General features: G+C 42.3%; 1 protein-coding gene across 4 annotated transcripts in view; it reads right to left on the minus strand.

Moving 5' to 3' along the window:
- LOC106603446 (dual specificity tyrosine-phosphorylation-regulated kinase 1A) overlaps window positions 1-16684 on the minus strand; it is a 48625-nt gene extending 31941 nt beyond the window's left edge. For 2 of the 4 annotated variants that reach the window (XM_014197139.3, XM_014197136.3), the window contains exon 1: window positions 16059-16683. The gene's annotated coding sequence lies outside the window, so the exon portion shown is untranslated. Of the gene's footprint in view, window positions 1-16058 lie in introns of all 4 variants that reach the window. The other 2 variants (XM_014197137.3, XM_045717167.2) reach the window with 2 other exon arrangements.
- Window positions 16685-23753: the final 7069 nt, after the last annotated feature.

Here is a 23753-nt window from a genome sequence, read left to right on the forward strand (position 1 = left end):
GTATGCCCTCGTTGGCTGGCCCTCGCTTTATATTCATGGCGAAACCCACTGGCTGTCACAAGAATTTCTATCTCAATGTTCTAACTGAACTATTTTATAACTCCATCTGTATCCTAGAGGTTGTAATGCTCTAAGTTTTAATTAACAGACAGAGTCCCAGCATACAAATGATCAGTTCTTTATTCAGAGAGCTCTACCCTCTCAAGTTCAGAGACCATCTTTTATACACACACATCAGTCGAGAATCCCACCCCACTTTGGGCGGGCTGTAATGTTCCACTGTACACATACATTGTTTATCATATTCTGCAACATGTTTCATAATTTTCTGCAAGCCTAACAGTTTCTCCACTCCACGGGTGGGGACAGAATGTCCTGTAAGGAACACGATGTTCTAATTCTATCCTGCCTACGCTGCACACATTATCAACTTATAGTCTTGTGTGTCTAATGGATTTCACACACAGTGATACAGTTTCAGGGTGAAATATCTTAATCATTACTTTAAACATATAAGAAATTGTATCACTGGGTCCAGGTCATCTACAAGTCTCTGCTAGGTAAAGCCCCTCCTTATCTCAGCGCACTGGTGATAATGGCGGTGGATAATTTTAGAGAGGGTCCATATTGTCTCGCCCAGCTGATTTGTACGGGTCCAGGTTATGCAGCTCTTTCAGAACATCTGGATTTGGGTGAAAGGGAAGCTGGGGAGGCTCGGGCAAGTAGCTGCGAGGGGTGCGGAGCTGTTGGCCGGGGTTGGGCTAGCCAGGAGGAAAAAGCATGGCCACCCGTAGAGAAATGCTTATTGAAATGTTCGATTATCATGGATTTATCGGTGGTGACCGTGTCGCCTAGCCTCAGTGGAGTGGGCAGCTGGGAGGAGGTGCTTTTGTTCTCCATGGTTAGAGCTACAGGACGCAAATTTCTGTTTGAAAAAGCTAGCCTTTGCTATCCTGACTGACTGTGTGTATTGGTTCCTGACTTCCCTGAACAGTTGCATATCACAGGGATATCCGCCACAGGATGTTTTTGTGCTGGTCAAGGGCAGTCAGGTCTGGAATGAACCAAGGGCTATATCGGTTCTTAGTTCTACATTTTTTGAAAGTGGCATGCTTATTTAAGATGGTGAGAAAATTACTTTCAAAGAACGACCAGGCATCCTCGACTGACGGGATGAGGTCAATATCCTTCTTGGATACCTGGGCCAGGTCGATTAGAAAGGTCTGCTCGCAGAAGTGTTTTAGGGAGCATTTGACAGTGATGAGAGGTGGTCGTTTGACCGCGGACCCATAGCGGATGCAGGCAATGAGGCTGTGATTGCTGAGATCCTGATTGAAAACAGCAGAGGTGTATTTTGAGGGGAAGTTGGTCAGGATAATATCTATGAGGGTGCCCATGTTTACGGACTAGGGGGTTGTACCTGGTGGTTTCCTTGATAATTTGTGTGAGATTGAGGGCATCTAGTTTAGATCGTAGGACTGCTGGGGTGTTAACCTCTATGGGCTAGGTGGGACGCTAGCCCATAGATTATGTCAGCAGACTACCCAGCCAGAAATAATCAGACAGCCATTTTTCAAGTTAGCATATAATGTCACATAAACCCAAACCACAGCTAAATGTAGCACTAACCTTTGATGATCTTCATCAGATGACAACCCTAGGACATTATGTTATACAATACATGCATGTTTTGTTCAATCAAGTTCATATTTATATCAAAAACCAGCTTTTTACATTAGCATGTGACTAGCATGTGACTAGCATTCCCACCGAACACTGCCGGTGAATTTACTAAATTACTCACGATAAACGTTCACAAAAAGCATAACAATTATTTTAAGAATTATAGATACAGAACTCCTTTATGCACTCGATATGTCCGATTTTAAAATAGCTTTTCGGTGAAAGCACATTTTGCAATATTCTCAGTAGATAGCCCGGCATCACAGGGCTAGCTATTTAGACACCCAGCAGGTTTAGCACTCATCATAGTCAGATTTACTATAAGAAAAATGTTCTTACCTTTGTTGTCTTCGTCAGAATGCACTCCCAGGACTTCTACTTCAATAAGAAATGTTGGTTTGGTCCAAAATAATCCATCGTTATATCCAAACAGCGGCGTTTTGTTCGTGCGTTCTAGACACTATCCTAAAGGCTAAATAAGGGTGACGAGCATGGCGCAATTCGTGACAAAAGAATTCTAAATATTCCATTACCGTACTTCGAAGCATGTCAACCGCTGTTTAAAATAAATTTTTATGGCATTTTTCTCATAAAAAAGCGATAATATTCCGACCGGGAATCTGCGTTTAGATAAACAGACAAAGGAAAAGAAACCATTCGGTCGAAGCGGGCATGCGCCTAAGCCCATAGTACTCAGTGGCCACTTGCCAAAAGCGATAAAGTGTTTCAGCCAGAGCCTGCCTCGATATCGTTCAACGGTTTCCCGGGCTCTGAGATCCTATGGACGACGTAGGAAGTGTCACGTTATTGCACAGATCCTGAGTCTTCAATAAAAAGAGCCAAGATGAAACACTACTTCTCAGACAGGCCACTTCCTGCTTGAAATCTTCTCAGGTTTTGGCCTGCCATAGGAGTTCTGTTATACTCACAGACACCATTCAAACAGTTTTAGAAACTTTAGGGTGTTTTCTATCCAAAGCCAATAATTATATGCATATTCTGGTTACTGGGCAGGTGTAGTAACCAGATTAAATCGGGTACGTTTTTTATCCAGCCATGCAAATACTGCCCCCTATCCCCAACAGGTTAAGCATATCCCAGTTTAGGTCACCTAATAGAACAAACTCTGAAGATAGATGGGGGGCAATCAATTCACATATGGTGTCCAGGGCACAGCTGGGGGCAGAAGGTGGTCTATAACAGGCGGCAAAAGTGAGAGACATTTCTGGAGAGATTCATTTTTAAAATTAGAAGCTCGAACTGTTTGGGCATAGACCTGGAAAGTATGACAGAACTTTGCAAGCTAACTCTTCCCCTTTGGGTTAGGGGTAGGGTTAGAGTTCTATCTTGACGGAAAATGTTGTAGTTGGGTATGGAAATATCTGAATTTTTGATGGCCTTCCTAAGCCAGGATTCAGACACGGCGGAGTGTGCTAAAGCAGTGAGTAAAACAAACTTAGGGAGGAGGCTTCTGATGTTAACATGCATGAAACAAAGTCTTTCTCGATTACAGAAGTCAACAAATGAGAATGCCTGGGGACACGCAGGGACTGGGTTAGCCTCCACATCACCCGAGGAACAGAGGAGTAGGATGAGGGTACGGCTAAATGCTAGCAAAACTGGTCGTCTAGTGCGTTGGGGACAGAGAATAAAAGGAGCAGATTTCTGGCCGTGGTAGAATAGATTCAGGGCACAATGTGCAGACAGGGGTATGGTGGTGTGTGGGTACAGTGGAGGTAAGCTCAGGCACTGAGTGATGATAAGAGGTTGCATCTCTGGACACGCTGGTTATACTGGGTGAGGTCACCGCATGTGTGGGAGGTGGGACAAAGGAGGTATCTAAGGCATGTACAGTGGGACTAGGGGCTCCGCAGTAAACTAAAAGAATGATAACTATCTTAAATAAAGGCGTAAAAAAATTAATTAAAAAAAAATCATAAAATAAAATCAGCAAATCGGTGGCCAAAAATACCGATTACCGATTTGTTATGAAAACTTGAAATTGGCCCTAATTAATCGGCCATTCCGATTAATTGGTCGACCTCTAATACTGACACCATGTAAAATATAACTTCCACCTCCAGAAATGTGTCCAATAATTATTTAAACATATTGGACAATGCAAATAGCCTATGCATGGTCCATCTTATCAGGTATGCAATAAGCATTATCACCTGTAGCTAGTGGAGCAACGGATCACAAAACTCACGGTTCGGATCTGATCACTGATACTTAAAGCAAGGAACTTTTCGATGTTTAAATGAAACCTTAAAATAAAATATTCAATACTCAATTGTTAAATTAATGTGCAATATGAGGCATGATACCTTCTTCCTTTGAACAATAGTGAATGAAAAATGTGCCTGTTTCCACATGTAAAAGAAAGAAAGCAAAGCAGACCTGCGCTTATATCTTCAAATTATTTTTCAAAAAGATGAGGATGTCTACATTGTCTGGGGAGAGGGTAGACCTCTTTGCAGTCACTATGTCCCCTGCCGTGGAGAACACCCTCTCGCTAGGAACTGAAGTGCCAGGTAGCGTCTTGCCATCATGGCAATGTGAGGGTATTTGCACTCATTGCTTTTCCACCATGCCAGTGGATCACCATCCACTGGAATGCTGCCTTGTAGGATGCCTCCTCCTCTTTGATGGTGTTGGTAAACGTCTTGCCTGTGTCCTTGCTCGCAAAGGTCTCCCCGAAAAGCTTCTTCATGGCCAAATTATTTTGTGGAGGAGATGCTTCTGAGTCTGTTCTTGTCGGCTCTGTGGCTTGATCCTGCAGAAAAAATTACTTGATCTTTTAAACTAATAAATTATTTATTTTCATATTTCATAGAATTGTAATTGTGGAAATAACATTTAATAAAAGCCATTATTATTCCAAATAAAAAATGGATGATTCTAATAGCAATAGCATAGACTAAGATTAGACTGCAGTGTGTGTGTGTGTGTGTGTGTGTGTGTGAGTGAGTGAGTGTGTGTGTGTGTGTGTGTGTGTGTATATATTTTGTTTTTTACGTCCTCAGTTTTCACAATCTGGTGAGATCACTGTATGTCCTCTGGCGTAGGGCAGGGACTTGAACTTGAACGGGCAGGGACTTGAACCTTGGATCCAGTGCAGTAGATCATTGAAGGTAGTCCTGTACATTAGGGGTGTATCTGGGCTTCAGATCCTCTCTAATGGCAGCCTTGACATCTCTAGTGATGGTGCTGTCTGCCTCACTTGGAGCCAGGGATTGTAGAATCCTTGTTTTCAGAGGTGGAATCATGGACACGGGTTTACGGTGAAGTTTCAGTTCTCAATAGGGTTGTAACCATTTTGAGGGGTTTGAGCACCAGGAGGACCTCCCCTGCCACTTTCACATCATAAGACAAGGTGGTGATGTCTTAATTTCTTTTGAGTCTTGTCTGTCAGTGCAGAGTATACAGCTGCCTGCTGCTCAAGATAGCGCTCCAACATGTCATAAGTGGAGTTCCATCTTGTTGTGACATCGTGTATGAGCTTGTGAGTCGGTAGCTGTAGCATTTCTTGCTTGGTCTTAAGCACATGAGTGGCTGTTGTGCTTCGGTGGAAAAAGGAAACCACCTTCCTGATCCTTCCAAGGAGGCGGTCCATCTGGTTCACTGAGATTCCCATTTGGGATGCTAAATTGAGCTTGCTTTGCACATGTGATATCTGTGGCCCCAGTCCAACTTCTATCACTGCATTTACTTGGTTCTTGGCATTATCTGTGGTGATTGGGATATTGCCATTGGGCCTCCCTAGCTTGCACTCTGCTACTGCTCTTAGCAGTTCCTGCGCCAGATTTGTGCTTGTGTGACTGTCATATAGGGGGTGTGTCTGTAGCACCGGACTGTAGCATCTCCCACTCCTCTGTGGTGTAGTGAACAGTCACGTAGCTTTCCGTTACCCTGGAGGTCCACCCGTCTGTGGTGAGGGCAACAGAGGATGCCTTGGTTCATAAAGATCTGGCACGATCTTCATACTGAAGTGGGTGCGCAAGGGGATTTCATAGCATGGCTCAAGCACTTGCACCATATTTTTTAACCCTGCAGCGATAAACATACCAAAAGATTTGGTGATTTTGGAGCAAAGGGCTGCTTAAATGCCGCGGTGAGAAGTTGTATCCCGTCACTGACACACCAGGGTGATGACGCTTTAAATGTGTGGCCACGCTCAATGTATTTCCATGATCATACGGCTTTCTTGTGGCACAATGCCTACGCACCGTAATGGTGCTGTCCACCACGCTTCTTCCGTCATCATTTAAATATATATATTTTTTTATACCTTTATTTTATTTTAGTCAGTTAAGAACAAATTCTTATTTTCCAAGGGTTAACTGCCTTGTACCTTGTCAGCTCGGGGATTTGATCTTGTAACCTTTGGGTTACTAGTCCAACGCTCTAAACACTAGGCTACGCTGCCGCCCCTATTTCATAGGGAAGCCAATAATGCTCCCATACATGAGACTTAAATGAAGCGGGAGGCTTTTCCAGTTCTTCAGCTCCTCCGCTAGCCATGGATGTCACTGCTCTTTTTTTCTTTGCAACGCGAGCATCCAGGATTGATTCATTGGGATTCAACATGCCCCGTTCACATGAACAGTACTACACACAACTGCTTTAAAAAAATAATCAAATCAACCTTCAGGCTTCAGAGTAAATCAGAGCACGCATCTGTCTTTATCTTTTCACCTCCACTCTGCGTCAAGATTTAGGGAATTATTACTTTAAAAAGTAACAGCGTCAGTAAAACTCTTTCACACTATGATGGTTAAACTTTGCAATTGATCCGCGGTTCACATGCGTACCGAACCGTGGGGGGTGATCCGTACGGATCACAGATCAACTACAGTCCATTACACCACTCCCTGTTGCCCAACTGATGTAGCATAGTCAGGGCTTGGCGTTCATGTTAATTTGCCAGTTGTACAGCGGACCAGTACTAAGTAAAAACTACTTGGCCCGTATGAGAATTACTGGCCAGGGCCAAGTTATTGCATGCAGATTTTCAATCGTGGGTGATTTCATGTTTCATTTGCGGTCTGGGCAAGTACCTTTAATTTTTTTTCAATAATTTACATTTTTAAATATTATAGCCAACCATAAAATCTGATGTACACTGATTGTTTGTAAAACAAAAATATAACCATTCCCCCTCAATGATGACAGTCTATATTAAACTGTTTTTAAAATGTAATATTCCTCTCCAGAAATGAGCCCAATAACATATAAGGCAGGTTTGATATTTTAGTAATAAGCATTATCGCCTGCCTGATGGAGCATTGTGGCTACATAAGAAGTTTTAGGTTGTAGTTATTATAGGAATTATAGGACTATTTCTCTCTATACGATTTGTATTTCATATAGCTTTGACTATTGGATATTCTTATAGGCACTTTAGTATTGCCAGTGTAAGAGTATAGCTTCCGTCCCTCTCCTCGCTCCTACCTGGGCTCGAACCAGGAACACATCGGTAACTTTAGCATCCCTAAGTCTAAATATTCCTGTTACATTGCACAATTTTCAATGTTATGTCATAATTACGTAAAATTCTGGCAAATTAGTTCGCAACAAGCCAGGCGGCCCAAACTGTTGCATGTACCCTGACTGCGTACAATGAACGCAAGAGAAGTGACACAATTTCATGTTAGCAGGCAATATTAACTAAATATGCAGGTTTAAAAATATATACTTGTGTATTGATTTTAAAGAAAGGCATCGATGTGTATGGTTAGGTACATTGGTGCTACGACAGTGCTTTTTTTGCAAATGCGCTTGTTAAATCAACACCCGTTTGTCGAAGTAGGATGTGATTCAATGAGAAATTAACAGGCACCGCATCGATTATATGCAACGCAGGACACATTAGATTAACTAGTAATATCATCAACCATGTGTAGTTAACTAGTGATTATGTTAACCTGTTAGGGCTAGGGGGCAGTATTTACACGGCCGGATAAAAAAAAAAACATACCCAATTTAATCTGGTTATTACTACTGCCCAGAAACTAGAATATGCATATAATTATTGGCTTTGGATAGAAAACACCCTAAAGTTTCTAAAACTGTTTGAATGGTGTCTGTGAGTATAACAGAACTCATATTGCAGGCAAAAACCTCCAATGGCTCCCATAGGCTCTCAGAACCCGGGAAAAAGCTGAATGATGTAATTCCAGCCCCTGACTGAAAAACATTAGCGCCTTTGGTAAGTGGTCTATCAGAGGACCATCAGACTGAGGCGCGTGCACGAGGCGACAACATGTTTTTATTTTCTCTCTTTGTACTAAAACACGATTTCCCGGTCGGAATATTATCGCTTTTAACGAGAAAAATGGCATAAAAATTGATTTTAAACAGCGGTTGACATGCTTCGAAGTACGGTAATGGAATATTTAGAATTTTTTTGTCACGAAACGCGTCGGGCGCGTCACCCTTCTTTACCCTTTCGGATAGTGTCTTGAACGCACGAACAAAACGCCGCTATTTGGATATAACAATGGATTATTTTGAACCAAACCAACATTTGTTATTGAAGTAGAAGTCCTGGGAGTGCATTCTGACGAAGAACAGCAAAGGTAATAACATTTTTCTTATAGTAAATCTGACTTTGGTGAGGGCTAAACTTGCTGGGTGTCTAAATAGCTAGCCCTGTGATGCCGGGCTATCTACTTAGAATATTGCAAAATGTGCGTTCACCGAAAAGCTATTTTAAAAATCGGACATAGCGAGTGCATAGAGGAGTTCTGTATCTATAATTTTATCGTGAGTAATTTAGTAAATTCACCGGAAGTTTGCGGGGGGTATGCTAGTTCTGAACGTCACATGCTAATGTAAAAAGCTGGTTTTTGATATAAATATGAACTTGATTGAACAAAACATGCATGTATTGTATAACATAATGTCCTAGGGTTGTCATCTGATGAAGATCAAAGGTTAGTGCTGCATTTAGCTGTGATTTGGGTTTATGTGACATTATATGCTAGCTTGAAAAATGGGTGTCTGATTATTTCTGGCTGGGTACTCTGCTGACATAATCTAATGTTTTGCTTTCGTTGTAAAGCCTTTTTGAAATCGGACAGTGTGGTTAGATTAACGAGAGTCTTGTCTTTAAAATGCTGTAAAATAGTCATATGTTTGAGAAATTGAAGTAATAGCATTTCTAAGGTATTTGAATAACGCGCCATGGGATTCCACTGGCTGTTGACTAGGTGGGACGATGTCGTCCCACATACCCGAGAGAGGTTAACTGCCTTGTTCGGGGGGGGGGATTCGTTTTTGCAACCTTCGGTTACCAGTCCAACGCTCTAACCACCTGCATTACATTGCACTCCACAAGGATTAACAGGCTGACTACCTGTAACACGAGGGCAGTAAGAAGCAAAGGTAAGTTGTTAGCTAGCAAAAAACTATCAATCTTAACATAATCACTAGTTAACGACACATTGTTGATGATATTACTAGTTTATCTAACGTGTCCTGCGTTGCATATGATCGATGCGGTGCCTGTTAATTTTCATTGAATCACAGCCTACTTCGACAAACGGGTGTTGATTTAACAAGCGCATTTGCGAAAAAAAGTACTGTCGTTGCACCAATGTACCTAACCATAAACATCAATACCTAACAGGAATATTTAGACTTAGTCACCCGTTAGATAAAATATGGAACGGTTCCGTATGTCAATGAAAGAAAAAAACTTTTGTTTTCGAGATGATAGTTTCCAGATTCGACCATATTAATAACCCAAGGGTCGTATTTCTGTGTGTTTATTATATTATAATTAAGTCTATGATTTGATAGAGCAGTCTGACTGAGCGGTGGTAGGCAGCAGCAGGCTCGTAAGCATTCATTCAAACAGCCCTTCGCTGTGCTTCAAGCATTGCGCTGTTTATGACTTCAACCTGGGTGGGTATAATTTGTGGAACGATCCAACAGGAATCTATTCAAAAAACTTCGTCAATAACAAGGTTTCCAAAAAACAATGCATACAAAGTTGTATAGCGGCAGAATAAGATACCGGGTAGGGAGTGGTCTATTTCATTGCGTTTTTCACTCATCACGTTTATTCCGAAAAATGTCTGTCCTCACATGTCTGTTTGCCTATGGACAAACATTAAGAATAAGCTACGTGGCGAGTTGATGCCTATTCGGCAGCTAGTTAGCTAGGTTTGTATGCGTTGCTACTTTGTATAAGTTGTTGGTTGGCAACCTTTTACTTTACGTTTTTTGGAACAGATTCCTGTTGGAACGTTCCACAAATTATACCCACCCCTTCAAGCCTATCAACTCCCAAGATTAGGCTGGTGTAACCAATGTGAAATGATTAGCTAGTTAGCCGGGTGCACGCTAATAGCGTTTCAAACGTCACTCGCTCTGAGGCTTGGAGTAGTTTTTTCCCTTCCTCTGCATGGGTAACGCTGCTTCGAGGGTGGCTGTTGTCGATGTGTTCCTGGTTTGAGCCCAGAGGGATGGAAGCTATACTGGGGGATGGAAGCTATACTGTTACACTGGCAATAAAGTGCCTATAAGAACATCCAATAGTCAAAGGTATATGAAATACAAATCGTATAGAGAGAATTAGTCCTATAATTCCTATAATAATATAATAACTACAACCTAAAACTTCTTACCTGGGAATATTGAAGACTCATGTTAAAAGGAACCACTAGCTTTCATATGTTCCCATGTTCTGAGCAAGGCACTTAAACATTAGCTTTCTTACATGGCACATATTGCACTTTTACTTTCTTCTCCAACACTTTGTTTTGCATTATTTAAACCAAATTGAACATGTTTCATTATTTATTTGAGGCTAAATAGATTTTATTGATGTATTATATTAAGTTAAAATAAGTGTTCATTCAGTATTGTTGTAACTGTCATTAAAAAAAATATATAATAAATAATAAATAAAAAATAAAATTAAAAAAAAAAAATCGGCGGATTAATCGATACCGGCTTTTTTGGTCCTCCAATAATCGGTATCGGCGTTGAAAAATCATAATCGGTCGACCTCTAGTCAGTATAGTTTTATTTTCATTCATTTCAGTAAAATGTGAGAACTGAGCTTCAGTCCTTCTACACAAAAATTATCCGGGGAGACCCCGGAACCCAAAAAACAGGGCAGAGCACTGAATGTGTCTTTTGTCAAATAATGTTGGACTTTTGATTGACTGGCTAACCCCCCCCAAAGAAATGGTCCACACAATGCTTAAACCACACAGTATCACTCTCAAACAGTTACACACACAGTATCTACGCATGTGCACGGGTTCGCTTCACGCCGTTCTAGCTAGGGCACCAAAACGGAGGAGAAGTTGAGCCTTGCGCTTCAACGCTCTTAGTTGTTGCGGAAATTGACCCAATATTCTGTTTACTTTCTGCATCATATCACTGAGTCTACCTTGAATTCAAGTACACACCTAGCAAAAGACTTGTTTGGCTTGCAGTGTTTCTATAGTACACATGTGATGGGTGAGTTTGCGAAACAAACGGCCCTCAGATTGATACAAGTCATCATGATAATTTTGCCACATAGGCCTACTTTGTAGTCAACATTTAATAGGGACGTTTTTTTGTGAAAGCCTTTATAAATGACTGTTTCCTCATGCTAACTGGCTACACAAAACAAAGGCTAATTCCCTTGCCGTAGGCTACTTCTTCAAAATGTTTGCAGAAAATATGAATCACTGATGTACTATTAGAAAAGTAGTGAAGTGATTTCAATGACAGTCCACCACAACATACCAGAATCTCCTGACTTGCAAGGGGCAGTCTGTTTAATTTCATTGTGTATTAAAAACACAGTTTAAGATCAGAGGGTATTTCTCCATTGGTTTGAATTGGGGATTGAGCTTCCTGGGAAAATGTTGAACTGGGTAGAAACAGGAGGTAAGGAGGGCAGGACTTGACATGGGGTCAATTGCAGGGCTAAGAGAGGACTTGAGAAAAGTATACAATTAGACATTCGATCAAAGAGAGAGTCATGGAACCTCAACCGATCATGATATAGAGCAAATAAAGGTTAAACCTAGATTCATTTTAAAACCATTCCAACATTGCTGCAGCAGCATCCGTTTACGTGCACACGTGTGACCTGGGTAGAAGAAGCACTCAAACAGACTTGATCTAGCTAATGTTGTAGCCAATATAGATTTTTAAAAATGATTTATTTTGCTTTACAAGCACTTTGAGATTCTGTCTAATGAAAAGAGCTATAAAAGTTTAATAAATTATATGTGTAAGTGCACAAGCCATTCTCATTCATGTTCAATGTAATGTTCATAAATGGTTGGTTGTTTAGCAACAACCAACACAAGTGCAACTATGGGGCAAAACAGACAGGGTGGCTTACATTGGAGCTTAAATATTGCTTGTCAACAATGTAAAAAAATATATATATAATCACACAATGAGCACTTGTCTCAAATACATAGTTACAGTTGTTGGTTAGCTAGCGAGCAAATTTTAACATTGATATGAAATCCATCAAAACACCTCAAAAACAAGACATGGTATCATGAACAAGATGAAACGAGCTACTTAAGATTCCCTACATGACAGTTTGTCATTCTTGCTAGGAATTTTTATTTTATTTTACCTTTATTTAACCAGGTAGGCAAGTTGAGAACAAGTTCTCATTTACAATTGCGACCTGGCCAAGATAAAGCAAAACAGTTCGACAACATACAAAAACACAGAGTTACACATGGAGTAAAACAACATACAATCAATGATAGAGTAGGAAAAAAAATAAGACTATATACAATGTGAGCAAATTATGTGAGATAAGGGAGGTAAAGGCAAAAAAGGCCATGGTGGCAAAGTAAATAAAGTATAGCAAGTAAAACACTGGAATGGTAGATTTGTAATTTGAAAAAAGTTAAAAGTTAAAATATAAATAATATGGTGCAAAGGAGCTAAATAAATTAAATAAATAAATACAGTAGGGGAAGAGGTAGTAGTTTGGGCTAAATTATAGATGGGCTATGTACAGGTGCAGTGATCTGGGAGCTGCTCTGATAGCTGGTGCTTAAAGCTAGTGAGGGAGATAAGTGTTTCCAGTTTCAGAGATTTTTGTAGTTCGTTCCAGTCATTGGCAGCAGAGAACTGGAAGGAGAATCGACCAAAGGAGGAGTTGGCTTTAGGGGTGACCAGAGAGATATACCTGCTGGAGCGCAGGAGATAAGGGGGGACTTTACCTAGCAGGGTCTTGTAGATGACCTGGAGCCAATGTGTTTGGCGACGATTATGAAGCGAAGGCCAGCCAACGAGAGCGTACAGGTCGCAGTGGTGGGTAGTATATGGGGCTTTGGTGACAAAACGGATGGCACTGTGATAGACTGCATCCAGCTTGTTGAGTAGGGTATTGGAGGCTATTTTGTAAATGACGTCGCCGAAGTCGAGGATTGGTAGGATAGTCAGTTTTACGAGGGTATGTTTGGCAGCATGAGTGAAGGATGCTTTGTTGCGAAATAGGAAGCCAATTCTAGATTTAACTTTGGATTGGAGATGATTGATGTGATTCTGGAAGGAGAGTTTACAGTCTAACCAGACATCTAGGTATTTGTAGTTGTCCACAAATTCTAAGTCAGAACCGTCCAGAGAAGTGATGCTGGACAGGCGGGCAGGTGCAGGCAGCGAACGATTGAAGAGCATGCATTTAGTTTTACTTGTATTTAGGAGCAGTTGGAGACCACGGAAGGAGAGTTGTATGGCATTGAAGCTCATCTGGAGGGTTGTTAACACAGTGTCCAAAGAAGGGACAGAAGTATACAGAATGGTGTCGTCTGCATAGAGGTGGATCAGAGATTCACCAGCAGCAAGAGCGACATCATTGATGTATACAGAGAAAAGAGTTGGCCCAAGAATTGAACCCTGTGGTACCCCCATAGAGACTGCCAGAGGTCCGGACAGCAGGCCCTCCGATTTGACACACTGAACTCTATCAGAGAAGTAGTTGGTGAACCAGGCGACGCAATCGTTTGCGAAACCAAGGCTACTGAGCAATCTGGCCATCCAGAATAGCAACATGCTGACTTCTGCCCATGGAAGCACACAAATAGTTTGTGATGTCAGCTAATCCATTTATTAGACTCGTGTTATTGAAAATAGCTGTTTTTACTTTCATGGATATCACCCATACACAGTCAAATATGAACCAGCATAGAAATTACTGGTAGTAATCTTGGGACACAGATGACCATATGAGTCACTTGTTGAGGAGTTTGCAGCTGTGAATGAAGTCAAAGGCAGGGAGAATGTAAATGTTTACTGTAAAGTACACTCAGCATAGAATGGTTCTATAAGTAGCCTAGATAGTTAGAGAATGTGTCCCTGAGGTCATTCTGTTTCCAAGAAACTAACCATGCCATGAATGAACCAGAAGCCCCTTTAAATAAAATTAGCCAATAGCGTCATAAGATAACTGATTGACCCACCAGTTAAACTTCAAACAAAGGCCAACCTGAGATCATCCATACCAGTCGCACACTTTACTATTCAAAGAGGTGCTTTGCTCTTGCTGTGCAATACTCTTGTAGCTGTTATATTAGACATAAGTTACCAAGGAATTAAAGGAATGACTAGGAACGGAAAACGTCATGGTGAACAGGTGCTACTACATAGCAATGATGCTGCTATCAGTTGACTGGTTATCCTGGTCTGGCCTACATGTAAAATATGGGCCTTCTCCAAGACCTTTGAAGAGGAGGAATTTACTCAAGTTATATTCTCCTAAAATCGTTCAATTTCTGAATTAAAAATAAAAGCCATTAAGCGCTCTACAAAACGTATTTGACTCATCAAAAACACACTAGTACAGGCTTTGTACAAATTTACATTTACAAAGTCATGGGTATGCCTACTTTATTGACAGCAGAGGTGGGCTACCTCTTCTGAGTTCTCCTCAAATTAGTAACGTGAGGTTTGTTTAGTTTTCCCTACTGAACTTGCTGCTTCAGTCAGTGTATATTTTTGACATCTTATTGTGTAATGTTAATTTTGTGATGTGGAACTTACATTCAACTATTCGTGTCAGCTACGAAATTCCTCATTCAATTTCAATTAGTAAATAGCCAAGTCGGTGTCTACCATCAGTCCAATTGAACAATGGCCATGATTACACTTGACTAGGGTCAACATGTTAGTTAACTATCGAACTTTGCTAGCCAACTCCATCACAGGACACACTTAGACACATTAGCATATTCGCATTCAATTGTGTTTATGAGCGTACCCACTAATGAATGACCTTGTGGCTGTTAATACATTTTTAAAAAGCATAGTGAATCTATGCCGTGCTCATCTATACTAGCTAGAAGGCTTCAAGCAGTTGGGAGGCCAAGGACGCAAACTTGAGCTATCGAGGGACCGGATAAACATTCGCTAGCTTGCTAGTTAGCATTAACTAACGTTACAGGCCAAGTTAAATACGTTAGCTAGTTGATAACGCAGTATCAAGAAAGAATGCTTTGAAGTGGATAAACTCCACATCCTTATGACTAGCTGGCCATCAATCCATGCCCGCATCTCTGTGGCAACTGACAACTTGTCAAGTTAACCAGCTGGCTAGTATGTTTGCTGACAAACCAAGTTAGCTGGAAGGCAACGTATGATTAAGATTGTCTCTATTGAACCCATGTGCCTGAGGTGTATTTGTAGCTAGTTTACGTTACCTTGTCAATTGTGTTACTTAACTACAAGACCGCTTAATGTTAGCTAGCTTAGCTACGTTAATTACTTGCTAACAAGCAGTAATGTTAGGTAGCTAGTAACGTTAGCAGGCTTGCTAACGTTAGCTATCTACGTGTGTGCCACACTTCTAGCTAACTTAACATGACCTAACTTTAGCTTGTTAAAAGAGCAAAGGACCAGAGTTAACTAATTAAACGTAGACTAGCAATACTTCCTTCCACGGAATGACATTTGTAGCTGCTACGCTAAGTTTTCACATTTAGCTAACTATCCAAGTTTGCCAGCTGAATTGAAGTAGTTAACACGTTAGCTAGCTAACCTAACGTTACTGGAATGGATTAAGGCTAGGTTAACGTTCTAACTTGTTAACTGTGGCAATGGAAAGTGACAGTTAGCCAACTACACCAGCATGGCCTAAACCGTTAGCGAACTAGCAATGTGATTAACGATACATAAGCCTAATGTTAATTGTTACATTTATATGGGGGTGCACGTTTTCCAACCAAAAGAGTGAACATTCTATAACGTTGGTTAGACCGTTGCCAGCTAACGTTAGCTAACTATCTAGCTTATTTGGCGCTAAAGCTAGCTGTAACGTTAGCTGGCTAGCTTGCTGTGTCTGTTTACAATGATAGCAATGTGACTGGCTAGTCAAAGTTACAGCGCAAACTTACCTTTGTCGCTGCCTGTCAGTCTTCCTATTCCAGAAAAATATCCTCATTTACAATCCCCAATGCCTTACGGCGATGTATTGAATACAGTCTCTTCTCCATGGAGCCCCCCAGATTTCCCAACGTACAACCCTCACTCCTCTGAATAGATGTCAATTCTTTTTCCAAATCAACAGCGCCTCAGTCAACTATCCAACGCGGTCAACGGCAGAAATGTATTCCATAGGGAAACCAACATTTCGATGCAGCTAGGCATGTATACTGTTAGCTGATCGACACATTAATTGTAACGAGAGCAGCATTGCTTCCAAATCATGATTAAAAATGACGACTACAAACCTGAAGACCCTGTTCTCTTTAAGGCTTTTTTGTGTAAATTTCACAAAATGGCGCGTGTTTCCAAACCTTTGCATCGAACCGGCCAGGCAGACCATAAACTACAGTCCACCAACGTACTCATTTAATGCCGTTGTAGCACAGCCGCTACGTTATAACCAACCCTTTTGATTATTTGAATCCATTTATGTCATTGATATGATTAGTGAATGTACTATTCTGGCGGGAAGGTAACATATTTTGGGAAAAAAGGAAAGTGGCTAACAAAATGGAGGCTGAATACGAACGTTACCATGACGACTATTATTCAAACGAATAAATTCCAGTCTCAGACCAATGACACAGAAAATACTGCCAATCAATTGTTCGTTTGAAAGGGGCGGGTCATAGAAACTCCTTGCCGCGAAAAAGTGTTCGGTTGGTTCGCCACTGTATATATCAGGGTATGGCTAGAAGGGATCCAGATATGCGGACGAAATTGAGAAAAAGTTGGTGAAGCAAAAGCAGTGCTGGAATGCCAAAAATATGGGGGCTATTTCGAGATCACAAACTCCCATCTTTCACAGCAAAGAGCGAGGGAGTCCGAGGGATGACTAGAGGAGCAATGGTGGAAGTATTGTGTGATTCTCTTGGCCCAGTACAGTTGGTGAGAATGAGTGGACGATGGTGAAGAAGAGTGGAGTAAAAATGGCTAAAGTTAGAAATTACCAGCAGTTTATGGTTGGAGTGCGATTCATGAGGAAGGATTTTTTTGGGGTGACCAGTTTGCGGTCTCTAAGATGGTCTCGAAGATGGTGAAGGACGAATTGGGTAAAGTGGAATTGGTCAGAGTGACCAGGACAGGAGCGGTATGATGTTGATTTCGTGCGTGTCAAAAGCTCTGTGGCTCAACATGTCGACATATGATGTGGAAAGCTATGCTTTTCAGAGTAGGGCACCAGTTAAAGGTGTCATCTCTGGTGTCTTGTTGGACATAGAGGCTGTGTGGTTTAGGAATAACATTCCAGGAGTGGATAGATGCACTTCCCTTGAATTGAATGAAAGACGCAAAGAAGGAGCAAAGCCTATCGGTTTTACTGTCGTTTGATTAAGTGGTTCTCCCAACTTATGTAAAACCTGGGTATGTGAGATATGGGGTGAGACCATATGTACCGAAGCCAGTGTTACAATTGTAAAAACTTTGGACGTGTCAAGTGTTTGTTGAAGGAATACATATGTAGTAGTTGAGTCAGATGAAGCATGTTGTGATGGGAATCACGTTCCCGGAGTGCTCTGTACGGATAAAGGAGGTTGCAGTAGCTAGGATCAGGGCCATCCAGCAGGTCTCTTATGTGGAGGCAGTGAAAATAGCTGAAGGAGTGAGTAGAGGACATGGTAGTGGATGTCCCACAGTCTGCAGTGAATGCCATGCAGGAGAAGGATCCCGACACACTAATAGTGAAGAAGGTGGACTTTGTTGTGTTTATAGCGCAAGTGATACATTGCACTAGTCAAACTAACAAAACCATTAAGAAGCGAGACATCATTGTGAAGGCGGCAAATAGATTTCTGGATCTCCAGGAGACTTAACATCCCAAATGTTACAGGGAGTACTGGATGAAGAGGTCCCCCCCCCCAGGTTCCTGAGCCTCTGTAGGGATCTGAATGGTACAGCCTTTTGTTTTAGTATGAATTTGTTCATCCAAAACATATTTTGTATTTGGGGTATTTTTTACTACCCAGAACAGTAGGTGGCGCAAATACACATTGAGTGTACATTTCCACTAAACCTTGAAGAAGAAGGGCTTCAGATTTTGTTAAGTTAAAAAATAAATCTACTTTTGACGTTATTTTTTAACTCGTAACCCTTTTCCTAATCTTAACCTAATTGTCCTAACCTGCTACGTTAATTGTCCTAACCTGCCGTGAAAAATCGAATCTGACTTTAATTTGACAAAAGCTGGATGCCTTCTAGCCATGACATATCTTGTTACATTTATGATTGATGGCTTACTGGCCAATTAGATGAGAGCTCTATGCTTATATTGTTTGCAAGCTGGTTTGAGTGTCAGACTGAATTGACCATCTTCCCACGCCAACTGTACAAAAGTCTGTGAAGTATTTGTAGTTAATTATATCAGTAATCTTAGTTCATCATATCAGAGCTGTAGCTCCGCCCACCGCTGAAGTGGAGCAGAGCATGCTGGGTGATCTCCAGCTCGAGAGAAGTCAAGTGAGAAAAAGTTCCAGCCATCCTTGTTTTCCCACCAGTTAGCTTTCATTGTTAGCCAAGGCCAGTGTGTGTCCTTGTTGATATACCACACACACACACTTTGGTCGAAGCAAGTTGCCAGACCACTAAGTGCATTAGCCCATCCATACTATATATACTGTGCGGTGCTGTTCTGTGCTTGTGCATCTTCAGCGTTATTAAACCACCTCAACTGGAATCCTACCTGTCTGTCTTCTGTGCCCTTTCCAGCACACGGTAGCGAACACAAAGTAAAACCTAACCTAAAGAATACACAGTCCACCAAGTCCTCACTTACACCAACATCAACCAACGAGGAGCTGACAGGAAGAGAGGACTTATTCAGCTACAGTACAGTAGCTGGCTAAACTAAGCTAACTCTGGTAAAGCTAACTGTGTGAAGCTACTGAACAGGCTAGCTAGTCAACTCCAAGGAGCAAACACTGACCACACAGCTACAGACCACAACCACAAAACTACTAACCACAACATCTGACCACTACCACACATATACTGCCCACAACTACTGAACCACAACTACTGACCACAACCACACAACTACCGACCACAGCTACTGACCACAACCACACAACTACCGACCACAACTACTGATCACAACCACAAAACTACTGAACACAACGGCTGACCATAACTACTGAAGCGCACAACTACTTACAAAAACCCCTGACCATAACTATTGACCACAACCACACAACTATTGACCACAACTAATTGAACCACACAACTACTTGCCAAAACTAATGACCACTACCATAACTACTGAAGTCTATGTATATAGGGCAGCAGAGTCTAATGTGCTAGTGATGGCTATTTAACAGTCTGATGGCCTTGAGATAGAAGCTGTTTTTCAGTCTCTCGGTCCCAGCTTTGATGCACCTGTACTGACCTCGCCTTCTGGATGATAGCGAAGTGAACAGACAGTGGCTTGGGTGGTTGTTGTCATTTATGATCTTTTTGGCATTCCTGTGACATCGGATGCTGTAGGTGTCCTGGAAGTGTCGTATAAATATTGGTCCAATAATATTTCTCAGATACTAGAACTTGTGAAATCAAAGTAGAATTTATTACAATGTAAAAAGCTGAGCTGGTCCATGGATCAACTGTCTTCCCAGCCTCTGCACACTCCTTTTATACAGTTTTCATCCTTACATCACATACATAGTTACTCCTCTTTATGTTAATAATCAACTATTTTTGGCTTCGCGCCACTATTGTTTTCCTACCCTAAGTTCTTCTTTGAGGCAGGCTTTTTCCCGCCTCTACAAATAATTTCACACTCTCCAAATCACTGAACCGATTATGTTGGTGGCGCAACTATGACATTTTTGTTAAAAAAAATTATAGGGGCCTCTACCAGGCTGCAGTCACAAGTTCATTCATTATATAGATTATATCAGCACCCACCAGGCTATAGTCATAAGTACATTCATTATATTGATTAAGACATTTCTTATCTATGCATGCATCTGGATTACAATGTGTGTCTTTCTTTTGTATATTGTTTTTTCTTATGCTTTACAGGTGTGGTTACAGGTTCCTTTAATTAAAGCTTTAATGATTCTGTTCATTACATTATTACTTCACAATATGCTACTGAAAAACCACCATAGAGGGCAGGTAGTTTTTCCCCAGTGATGCGTTGGGCAGATTGTTGCCGTACCAGGCAGTGATACAGCCCGACAGGATGCTCTCAAGTGTGCATCTGTATAAGTTTATAAGGGTTTTCGGTGCCAAGCCAAATTTCTTCAGCCTCCTGAGATTGAAGAGGCGTTGTTGCACCTTCTTCACCACACTGTCTGTGTGGGTGGTCCATTTCAGTTTGTCAGTGATGTGTATGCCGAGGAACTTGAAGCTTTCCACCTTCTCCACTGCAGTCCCGTCGATGTGGATGGGGGGTGCTCCCACTGCTTTTTCAGCTCCTTTGTTGACGTTGGGTGTGAGGTTATTTTCCTGGCACCACACTCCCAGGGTCTCGTCATTGTTGGTAATCAGGCCTACTACTGTTGTGTCGTCTGCAAACTTGATGATTGAGTTGGAGGCATGCATGGCCACGCAGTCATGGGTGAACAGGGAGTACAGGAGAGGGCTGAGAACGCACCCTTGTGGGGCCCCAGTGTTGAGGATCAGCGGGGTGGAGATGTTGTTTCCTACCCTCACCACCTGGGGTCGGCCCGTCAGGAAGTCCAGAACCCAGTTGCACAGGGCGGGGTCGAGACCCAGGGTCTCGAGCTTAATGATGAGTTTGGAGGGAACTATGGCGTTAAATGCTGAGCTGTAGTCGATGAACAGCATTCTTACATAGGTATTCCTCTTGTCCAGATGGGTTAGGGCAGTGTGCAGTGTGATTGCGTCGTCTGTGGACCCATTAGGGCGGTAAGCAAATTGGAGTGGGTCTAGGGTGGAGGTAATATGGTCCTTGACTAGTCTCTCAAAGCATTTCATGATGATGGAAGTGAGTGCTACGGGGCGATAGTCATTTAGCTCAGTTACCTTAGCTTTCTTGGGAACAGGAACAATGGTGGCCCTCTTGAAGCATGTGGGAACAGCAGACTGGGATAAGGATTGATTGAATATGTCCTTAAAACACACCAGCCAGCTGGTCAGCGCATGCTCTGAGGACGCGGCTAGGGATGCCGTCTGGGCCGGCAGCCTTGCGAGGGTTAACACGTTTAAATGTTTTACTCACGTTGGCTGCAGTGAAGGAGCCTGCTGTTCCCACATGCTTCCAGAGGGCCACCATTGTTCCTGTTCCCAAGAAAGCTAAGGTAACTGAGCTAAATGACTATCGCCCCGTAGCACTCACTTATGTTTGACAAGTAGTATGGAGCTGATTGTAATGTATTCGGTGATGTTTTTTCCACCGTTCGTAGAAATTAGTTTTTGAAGTTGTTGGGTTTATGTCCCATCCTACATCCTGATATTATCAGGTTCTGACAACAAGATGGTGCTGCGCCAGCTGAACATCTAACCAAAATCTTTCATATTTTCTAATAAAACATTAACGATTTTAATCTGATGGTACCATTCATTGGTTCGAAGTCAATTGCATTCTGACTTTACAATATCCTCTTTTCTTAAATAATGTTGTGTATTTTCCATGTAAAGTTCAACTTGGCTTGGTTAATTGTCTTAATTAACTTGTCAGGGATACCTAGGGAATATGCTGGATAAATTAGTATTGATAGACTCTAGCTCCACTCAAATGGCTACCCAGACTATTTGCATTGCCTCTTCTATCCTATCATCTCTTCCTTCTGCTAAATCCTTCTCTCTCCTGTCTCCTGATTCCGCTTCTTTGACCCTACTCTCCTCCTTTTCCCCAACATATGACTCGCACTGTCCCCTTTCCTCCCGGCCGGCTCGGACCTCCCCTCCTGCTCTGTGGCTGAGTGACTCATTGCAAGCTTACAGAACAGAGCTGCAGGCACAAGATGTGGCAGTTTGGGTATTGCGCACCCGGCAAGCTGCCTAGTGACTTTCCCCTGTCACAGCATTAAGCACACTGTGGTGCTACACTGGGAGCACTGACATCCAAGCGATAAAACCTCACAAGTGTGTGACAATTCGCCGCAGCACAAATATTTTCTATAGTCAACCCTTAAAAGACGCTGCCAGACCTCTGGTAGAGTGGGCGAGTACACCGCTAGGTAACCCTTGCTGCTACAGTGCATTCGGAAAGTATTCAGACCCCTTAACTTTTTCCACATTTTGTTACGTTACAGCCTTATTCTAAAATGTAGAATAATAGTGAAGACATCTAAACTATGAAATAACACATATGGAATTGTGTACTAACCCAAAAAGTGTTATATTTTAGATTCTTCAAAGTAACCACCCGTTCGTTGCCTTACACAGCCTGGACCTTCAATAGAGAAAAAAGCATGGGGCTCTACTGCAGCCAAATCTGTGACCAGCTCCTCCAGCAACTCTGTCTGGTAGACCTGCAGCATAGTGGGAGATGACAGGGATTGGGCAGCCACCCATTCTGCACGATAAACTTTTTCCAGCTGAGCAGCCGAAAAGAGACCGTTCCTGTTAGAGAGCGTAGGATTCGCATTACCCACGCCCTTGTTATCCAACGGAGCTAGGTAGCCAGCTAGCTTGCCATCCACCAGAGGCGGGTGCACCAGCCCTGCCCCCTACATCCCTTCCAGATCCATGAAGGTGGCACACCCATGCAGCATCAGATTAGCTGAATGCAGGTTGGACCAGGTTGTTGTCAATTCTTCTACAAAATCTGGAAATGGGTTGGTGGTGCTTGACTGTGGCAGTCACAGGGAGCAGGCACTTTCCACCGAATCTTGATGACTTCAGCCGCGGGGGTGGGCACAGCCACTTCACCTCCAAACACAAAGCCGCCCTGCGGCACAGTTCTATGAACTGTGTGTTAGATACAAGGTTTTCCCCTGCTACTCCCGTAGCATGAGGAGGTGGCTGTCCCGGAACTAAGTCCTCTTCGCCAACAGAGAAACCCCCGGAGCCGTCCAGAGACACCAAGTCATCATCCGAACCTGGGCCCTGTATGTAACCAGCTGTCTCACTATCGCCCTGTTGGGATGCTAGTTCCACCTGTTCCGACCACAGCCCCAAGTCTCTCTCCGGCTTCCTGCACCTCCATCTCAGCCGAGGTAATGGCATCCGGGAAAGGAAAGTAGCCGTTGGTAACTCCAAGTTTCCTCAAGAAGGCTACACGTCTTTCCATGGAGTTTGCACGCAGTAGGTGGCAATGCGTACACAGACTGGTTCGAACAAGGGCCGCCTGAGCATGTTCCAAGCCGAGACAAACTACACATAAATTGTGAGTATCTTTCAGAGAACATGGCTTTCTTAGCCATCTTACTTATTGAGCTAGCAAATTGAAGAATAACAAATTGTTTGAGATTAGGACACTTATGAGAACAAGTGCAAACTTCAGTACACAATGTCCAGGGGGTGAACACGCTCTACCACTATGGACAGTTAAGTTGGCACAATGTAAGACTGCCTCATTTTCCAATTGTTTGTTTTAGTAGAGTGAATCGTTCTTGTTCACACCGTGGTGAAGAGCGGACTAATAGAAGGAATGAATCCGAGCCTCACGCTTATCACCTGTGGACTTAAAAGACCCCTTT

The sequence above is a fragment of the Salmo salar genome, chromosome 04 (genome assembly GCF_965601325.2).
Source record: "Salmo salar chromosome 04, fSalSal1, whole genome shotgun sequence".
NCBI lineage: Eukaryota > Metazoa > Chordata > Actinopteri > Salmoniformes > Salmonidae > Salmo > Salmo salar.